This window comes from Primulina huaijiensis, chromosome 10 (assembly GCF_012295235.1).
Source record: "Primulina huaijiensis isolate GDHJ02 chromosome 10, ASM1229523v2, whole genome shotgun sequence".
Taxonomy (NCBI): Eukaryota; Viridiplantae; Streptophyta; class Magnoliopsida; order Lamiales; family Gesneriaceae; genus Primulina; species Primulina huaijiensis.
In genome coordinates this window covers 19,540,385-19,550,067 of record NC_133315.1, presented here as the reverse complement: position 1 = coordinate 19,550,067, position 9,683 = coordinate 19,540,385, and the positions used below count along the sequence as shown (strand labels likewise).

At 33.6% G+C, this 9,683-nt stretch overlaps 1 pseudogene; it reads right to left on the bottom strand.

The window, feature by feature from the left end:
• Positions 1-531: 531 nt before the first annotated feature.
• On the bottom strand, positions 532-3,399 carry LOC140985661 (fructose-1,6-bisphosphatase, cytosolic-like; annotated as a pseudogene).
• Between the last annotated feature and the right edge of the window lie 6,284 nt (positions 3,400-9,683).

Genomic DNA, 9,683 nt, shown 5'->3' with positions numbered 1-9,683 from the left:
AGTGTATAGCAGTGTGCGTACGTGGGGTGGGTGGGGCGGAGGAAGATGGAGAGAATCTGTTCAACTCTGGCTCACATCTAAATATTTTTTTCTTCTATTTTATATATATATATTCCCAATAATTAAAACATATATTTTTTTAGAATTTTTTATGATTTCTGAAAAAGAAAAATATAATTTTGTTAAATAATATACATAAATGGATAGAGTGAAATATTAATAAGGTATTAATAGGATAATAAAATCAATGTTGTTTGATTTTATATAAGTTACGTCTCTACACATATGTTGTGAACTAATTAATTTTGGAACTAAATTTTTTATTAAATAAACTATAAACAAATATTTTTAATATATATTAATCATATTTGTAATTTATATGTATAATTTAACTATTTAATTAAAGTTGAGCTCTGAAACTAACTAATTTTTATATTATATGGTACAATTATATCGTCATTTATTTATATTTTTAAATTCAATCATATTCCCATTCTTGTCAAGAATCGCCAGTTCGAGGTCCCCATGGACTGCAAGAAATGAGATAGCTCCGATAATGTTGACAAATATCCGTTCAAAAAAGGCACATTTTTTTACATGAGTCCATCATTTTCACATTTCTACCATGTACACTATTAGAACATATACCTGGGGATCCAATGAACAACCAACTAAACTGCTCGAAAAAACACAGAAAACTCGACTATATAATCAAACTTCATATCCAGGATTCACCTTCTGCTGTACATCTCCATAACTCTCCAACTCTTCTATATCACCTGGACTTCCAAGAAATAGAGGAAGTCTCTGGTGCAGCTTGACCGGTTGGAGGGACAAGATTCTACCTTTCCCATCTGAGCCTTTGCCCCCGGCTTGCTCAGCTAGGAAACTAAGCGGATTTGCTTCATAGACCAGGCGAAGATGGTCTCTTGGATTCATCGCGAGTCCGCCATATAACAGCGTCCGTGGAAATCAGCAACAAGTGAACATATGTACCGGGCCAAATACTTTTTAGGGTGTTGACCCTTGCCCTGTCTCACAGTATCTATGTATCGCCTTAAACCTTCAGGCCAGTCGAAGTATCGTGCATCATTGACCGAATAGATTTGCCCTGACAGAGTAAAAAACAAATATATATGTTACAGCAATAATCAGTGATGAGCTTTCAATCAGGCTACAACTGAATCGAGTCAACTTGATTATCATCCAATTTGTATGCAAAATTATTGAATGAAAGCTCAGCTCAAACAAGTTGAAATATATTCTTGAACCGAATTCGAGGCCAAAAACTTGAATATAAATATTATTATATATAATCAAACGAGTTCACGAGCTCCAGATGTAATGCAAGACTTTGCTTAATAGATATTAATAATAAAAATTCGAACCAAACTAAGTGATATTTGAATTTGTATTCCGAGTCAAACTGATTTTTTTTTAAAAGACCAACTTCAAGCTTAAAGCCAACATTTCGAGCCGGCTAAAAACATTCAAGCATGCAGTCGAATATGAAAGTTTGGGAAGTATTTATTTGCAGCCTACTTTCAGTTTTTGCATAGGCTTTTCTTTGTTTTTTGCTCCACTGCAGCATATGATATGAGATGTTCATATACAAAAATTTTACCTCGATGAGAAATCTTTATGTGTGGATGTGTTAGAATAAAGTCGCCCGTTGAATGATCGAGGGTAAATGCATGTGTCCCAGACCCAAAGCTGGTACACAATATTGTAGCCGATGAGTAGAGAACATATCCAGAAGCCACAAGCCTGGTCCCACTCTGGAGGGAATTCAGCATCGCTTTCTCCTCTGCAGGCAGATGATCGAGCTCTACGAGACGGTTATAGATACCGAAAATTGTTCCCGTAGGAATAGAGGCATCAATGTTTCGGGATCCATCGAGAGGATCTAATACGACTACAAAAGGGCCATCATCAGCTAGCCAAACAGGAGCATCGTCTTCTTCTGAGGCCATTACTGAAACTTTTCCAGATTTCCTTAATGATGATAATATTATATCATTCTACATCCAAAAAATATTTTGAACATCAGAATAGTGCATGCTTTCACATCTAGTTATTAATGAATCAATGTAGGTGAAACAAGCATGGCGACAACACCGAAGAGAAATACAGGTTCATTAGTCTTGCATGGGATTACCGATTACAACTTAAAACATACAAACTTTCCGATTGGAAGTAGGTAATTCATACTTAAAGAACATGTTGTAAATGATAAGGTAGCTTGTTTCAAACTAGCAGCCTGATGGAATTATATGTGTTTCAAGTATCTTAGTAACTTAATAAATCAATGCTTTATCATCATAGAATGATATGGGATCTCCATTTCGCAGCCATTTTTTCACACACGAATTTGGGTAACTATTTATTTCATAACTACATCACAGCAATAAGCAAACGTAGCTCAGCTCTCTGCCAATCAACACCCTTTAAACTTATACAAACCCCAAGGCCAACAATATCACAGCCATATCTATCTTAAATTCATAATTTCAAGGTTTGATATTCTCACATCCAATGCAAAGAGGAATCACACCGATCCGTTGAACTTGGTGGTTAAACCTTGACTTTAGTCGACAGTGACAAGCTCTGATACTAATCCATGTAACCCTACATAGAGCCACGACGCAACGACCAAACGCGTGGGCAGAATCAGCATGGAAAGCAGAATGTAACTTTCCAAAAACATAAAGCTTCAACATCAACTAACTACCAGGTCCGCCATTGCCAAAAGCAAACTATCGAGGAAAGAAAACTCAATGTTCCTCCCCAATTAGGATCTCACCCACACACCCAGAAACATGTACATCCAAATGTAGCTTTATGAAAATTTAAACACATACAAATCACAGTAACATTCTTCAACAACAAAATTGATCAATAAACTTACAGCCACAATATCAAGAGGCTTAGGCTTATCCCTGTCATCACTCCCACCAACAGCACCAAATTTTTTACCAAGAGTGGAGTTGTAAGGTGAAGCCACAAGAGCAGCAATCCTCTTGCAAGCATACTCCAAATGACTGAACAACACCACCAATTCATCTCCCACATTTTCTCCTCCTTTCCCCATATATTCCCTCAGCGTAACAATCCCATCATCATCACTAACAGCACTGTAATTCCCACCAGCACTGGTTTTGAAGTCAATCCCACCGATACTAGACATCTTCTTTAATGGTAAAGCACAAAAATTGAATCTTGGATGAAAACTCTGAAGTTTTGGAGGGAAAGTGTGTGGTGCTGAAGGGTAACTGGAGATGGGGTTCAAGAATATGGTAGCGGAGCACATCTCAGTCTAGTGGGGCATTAAAGATGAGTGTAAACGGGGCATCAGACGTCTGTTTTGGAGTATTTCTTGGCTTGAAAATTCTATCCAAAAAGGGGAAAGAAATAAAGAATCGAGAGTTGACCATAAAGTCTTTGTAGCTTTAAATTCAATTCAAAACAAATAAAATAAACGAAAAACTAAGCAAAATAATTTTGATCACATTCAAATACATTTTGGAAGTGTTATTTTTCAAAAAATTAGTTTGAATACGGTTAATATTTTAAAAATTTTCAAAAATAAACGTTAAATATTACTATAAGGTATATATTGAAAATAATCTCACTGTTTTTTTAAAGTTCATGAAACGTCAAATTTTGTACATAATTGTTGCTACTCTTTTTTTAAAAAAAAAATCAAATTATGATTTTGTCACGCACGAAAATTATTATTTTAAAGTTTTAGAAATTAATAAATTGATATGAAATCATTTAATTACTTGTACTAAGTTTAAAAAGGGCAATATTTTGTAATAGGATTTTTAAAATGTGCAGAGTCAAACTATTCTTATCTTATTTTACAAAAGCTAGAAAAACTTAATGTCTTAATAAACATGTGATTGTTGAAAAATTATTTAAAAATGTGAAAAATATTTGTGTTGAAAATGTGAATGTTGAATGTTGAAAATTAGGTAAAATTAGGTGTTGAATAATGAAAATTAGTGTGTGATGATGTAGGTAATGATGTATCTTATTTTTGGATTATTTGTAAAAATTTTCTATAAATAGATCTCTCATTTGTGAAGAAAATCACAATTGAGTTGAGAAAAAAAATATTATAAAGTGTGTAGTGTAATAATTTTGAGAGTTTGAGATTTTTACTTTTTACCGTAAAATTCTTACTTTTTCACAACACGTTATCAGCACGAAGCTCTAAAAGTCTTCCATATTTTTCCAAGCTCCGAACAGAAGAAAAAGGTAACAAAAATAATAATATTTATTTTACTGTTATTTATTTATTGTTTATATATTTAATATATAATATAATGTTATTATTAGAAATAATAAAAATAATTTTTTCAAAAACTTGTTATAAATCCTGTGAGAATGTTAAGACGACATCCCACACTCCCGGTAAGGGATACGACAAGTATAAAAGCCTATAAGGTTTTTAAACAAAATAACTTATGACACCTAATTATAATAATGTGATATGATATACATAATTATTTAAATATGGCTAATATTATATACACCATATTATTACCATAAAATTATACAAATACATACATTTATTTTCTTATACACCAACGGTAATAAACGGTAACAAAACGGCTAGTTTTTGCTCTATAAATACAATCTCACAAATACATTCAATCACTCCAACTTTCTCTTCTTCTCTAAAAATTATTCTTCATCAAATTTTCGAAGAAAAAAAGAAGATGGCTTTCACGAGGTTATTTTTAATTATTTTGGTTATCATACTCACCAGTCTTGTATTTATCGGAGAATATCCTCCTCGTGTGTTTTCTTTATTTTTACGAATACTTGTACTTGTTGTTTATCCATTACTTTGTATTGCAATATTCATTAACTAATAAAATGCATCGTAATTTTTAGTACCACCATGGCAAACTTGGCAAAGCTCGAATTCATCGCTCTTGATATTACTGGGAAAAACTATATGCCATGGACTCTTGATGTAGAAATGCATCTTGAGTCATTGGGTCTAAGCGAGACCATTAAAGAAAATGGTATATCTTCATCACAAGAAAAAGCAAAAGCTATAATATTTTTACGACGACACCTTGATGAAGGTTTAAAATGTGAATATCTCATCGAAAAAGATCCCATGGCTCTGTGGAAAGGATTAAAAGAGAGATTTGAACATATAAGGGAAGTTATACTTCCGACCGCCCGTGATGAATGGAATATGTTAAGATTCCAAGACTTTAAAAAAGTCAGTGATTACAATTCAGCGATGTATAGAATAATCTCGCAGTTAAAATTTTGTGGACATGAGGTTACAGAATCGGAAATGCTTGAAAAAACATTTTCCACGTTTCACGCATCAAATATAACACTACAGCAACAATATAGAGTGCGTGGATTTGCGAGATATTCTGAACTCATCGCCTGTCTTCTTGTGGCGGAAAAGAACAACAAGCTATTAATGAGAAATCATCAGTCCCAACCCACTGGATCAACAGCATTTCCAGAAGTAAATGCTGTAAGTAAAAATGAATTTAAACCTGGAAACCAAAATCAAATTCAAAGACAAGGTTTTGGTCGAGGTCGAGGTCGAGGTCGAGGTCGTGGACGTGGACGTGGACGAGGAAGTGGTCGTGGTCGTGGACGCGGCCGTGGTTTTGAAAATAATCGAGATAGTTATTTCTATAACTCATCTCAAAATAACGTCCCAAACCATCCACAGAAAAGGCATCAAGAAAACATGAGTGTTAATGAAAATCACTCGAAAAGATTTGAAAGTTCTTGTTTCAGATGCGGTACTCCAGGACATTGGTCTCGTATTTGTCGAGCCCCTGAGCATCTTTGCAAACTTTATAAAGAATCGATAAAGGGGAAAGAAAAGGAGACCAACTTCACTGAGCGAAGTGACCGTTTGAGTGATTCAACTCATTTTGATGCTGCTGATTTTATGAATGATTTCTCTGGAAATGATCAATATGTTGGTGGGATAGAAATGAACAATATTGATGCTGCAGATTTTCTCAATGATTTCTCTGAAAATGAACAATATAGTGGTAGAATATAAATGTACAATAATTTATTTTTCATGTATTTATATGATAATGTTTTATTGTACAATTATGATATGTGTTATATTTAAATATGTATTGTCATTAATTTTTTTTCATTGCATATTTTTTGAAGTTCAAATATGGAAAATGCTATCAGCAAAGCTGAAGTTTGCATACCCGATAGTGGTACAACGCACACTATCCTCCGAGATAAAAGATATTTCTTGGAACTAAAACCAACAAAAACAATGGTGAATACAATATCAGGTCCTGTAGACTTGATTAAAGGTTGTGGTAAAGCACAATTTTTGTTACCTAATGGTACAAAATTTTTGATTAATGATGCTTTGTATTCACCACAATCGAAAAGAAATTTGTTGAGTTTTAATGATATATACTCCCATGGGTACGATACTCAAACAATGAATGAAGGGAATGAGAAATATATGTGTCTTACCACATATAAATCAGGAAAGAAATATGTGATTGAAAAACTACCAATGCTCCCTACTGGATTGCATTATACANCAAGAAAATTAGACTTGATAATGCTGGTGAATTTACTTCCCAGACTTTCAATGATTATTGTATGTCTATGGGAATCATTGTTGAGCATCATGTTGCTCATGTACATACTCAAAATGGATTGGCTGAATCATTGATTAAACGTCTGCAAATGATTGCTAGACCAATGATTATGAAAACAAAGCTCCCTATTTCTATATGGGGACATGCAATTTTACATGCCGCTGCATTAATTCGCATCAGACCAAGTGCATATCATAAATACTCCTCATTGCAGCTTGCATTTGGTAAAGAACCAGACATTTCTCATTTGAGAATTTTTGGATGTATGGTGTATGTGCCTATTGCACCACCGCAACGAAAGAAAATGGGACCTCAAAGAAAGATTGGTATTTATATCGGTTATGATAGTCCATCAATCATTCGATATCTTGAACCTCAGACAGGCGACGTGTTCATAGCACGTTTTGCTGATTGTCATTTTAATGAGGAAATCTTCTCAATGTTAGGGGAAGACAAGAAACATACCGAAAAGGAAATTACATGGTATGTATCATCATTGTTACATCTGGATACAAGAACACAACAATGTGAAAAAGATGTACAGCAAATTGTGCACTTGCAAAGAATATCACCCAGATGCATTTACAGATTCAAAAAGGGTAACTAAATCATATATACATGATGTAAATGCTCCTGATCGAATTGAAATTCCAAAGAAACAAATTGAACAAAGTCATGATGTCGTAAAACGCCTGAAGCATGGAAGCCCAGTCGGTTCCAAGGATAAAAATCCTCGAAAAAGAAAATTCATAGAGAAACACAATGATCACAAAATAGAGAATGATGTTCCTGAAGAAACACATGATGATCACAAAATAGAGAATATTATTCCTGAAAAAACACATGATGATGAAAATGTTCTGTCAGAACCACAAACTGACGAGAATCATGAAATATCTATCAATTATATTAATACTGGAAAAATATGGAAACGAAAAGATATAGAAGAAATTGATGATATATTTTCTTATAATGTGACAATCGACATCATAAATGATAATGAAGATCATGAACCAAAATCTTTTGGTGAATGTAAAAATCGGCAGGATTGGATAAAATGGAAAGATGCCATCCAGGTTGAATTAGATTCGCTAAATAAACGTAATGTTTTTGGACCTATAGTTCTTACACCTGAAGGTGTAAAACCTGTTGGATACAAATTAGTTTTTATTCGAAAGCGAAATGAGAAAAATGAAATAGTAAGATATAAAGCTCGACTTGTTGCACAAAGTTTTTCTCAAAGGCCTGGAATTGATTATGAAGAAACGTATTCTCCTGTGATGGATGCAATTACGTTTCGGTATTTGATTAGCTTGGCAGTATCTGAAAATTTAGAAATGCGTCTTATGGATGTTGTTACAGCCTACTTATATGGATCACTTGATAGTAATATATATATGAAAATCCCTGAAGGATTTAAGATGCCTGAAGCACAAAGTTCAAAACCCAGAGAATGTTATTCTGTGAAATTACTAAGATCATTATATGGGTTGAAGCAATCCGGCAGAATGTGGTATAATAGGCTAAGTGATCACTTGATGAAAAAGGGATATGTAAATAATTCAATATGCCCTTGTGTTTTCATTAAGAAAACAACATCCGGATGCGTAATTATTGCTGTATATGTTGATGATTTAAACATCATTGGAACAAATAAGGAAATTCAAGAAGTTGTGTCATACTTGAAAGAAGAATTTGAAATGAAGGATCTTGGAAAAACCAAGTATTGTCTGGGTTTACAAATTGAACAAAAAGAATGTGGAATATTTGTTCACCAGACAAATTATACAGAAAAGATCCTTAAACGTTTTAATATGGACAAATCAAATCCTTTAAGTACTCCAATGGTTGTTAGATCATTAAACATAGAAAAGGATCCATTCCGTCCATGTGAAGATGATGAAGATATTCTTGGTCCAGAAGTACCATATCTAAGTGCTATCGGTGCCCTTATGTATCTTACAAATTGTACAAGGCCTGATATATCTTTTGCCGTAAATTTATTGGCAAGATTTAGCACATATCCAACAAAGAGACATTGGAACGGAATTAAACATATATTCCGTTATCTACGAGGAACGACAGACTTGGGACTTTTGTATTCAAAAGATGCTAATCCAAGTATAATTGGTTATGCCGATGCTGGATACTTATCTGATCCACACAAAGCACGTTCTCAAACTGGATATGTATTTACTCGTGGAGGCACTGCAATTTCTTGGCGTTCACAGAAACAAACACTTGTAACAACTTCATCAAATCATGCCGAGATTATTGCACTACATGAAGCAAGCCGTGAATGTGTGTGGTTAAAATCAATGACTCAACATATCCAAATCTCATGCGGATTATCATTCGACGAGAAGCCTGTGATACTATATGAAGATAATGCTGCATGTGTTGCTCAAATGAAAGAAGGATACATAAAAAGCGACAGAACTAAACATATTCCTCCTAAGTTCTTCGCATTCACCAAGGAGCTTGAGAAGAATAAATGTATTGATGTTCGTCACATTCAATCAAGTGAAAACTCATCAGATCTCTTCACAAAGGCACTTCCTACGACAATATTCAGAAAGCACATATATAATATTGGGATGCGCAATCTACGAAATTTGTGAAGAATTGTTCGTGTCAACATGAGGGGGAGTTTACGTGACTGCACTCTTTTTCCCTTACTATGGTTTTTATCCCAATGGGTTTTTCCTAGTAAGGTTTTTAACGAGGCAGTATAAAAACACGTAATGTATACAATCATTATGATCATCATCACAAGGGGGAGTGTTGAAAAATTATTTAAAAATGTGTTAAATATTTGTGTTGAAAATGTGAATGTTGAATGTTGAAAATTAGGTAAAATTAGGTGTTGAATATTGAAAATTAGTGTGTGATGATGTAGGTAATGATGTATTTTATTTTTGGATTATTTGTAAAAATTTTCTATAAATAGATCTCTCATTTGTGAAGAAAATCACAATTGAGTTGAGAGAAAAATATTATAAAGTGTGTAGTGTGATAATTTTGAGAGTTTGAGATTTTTACTTTTTT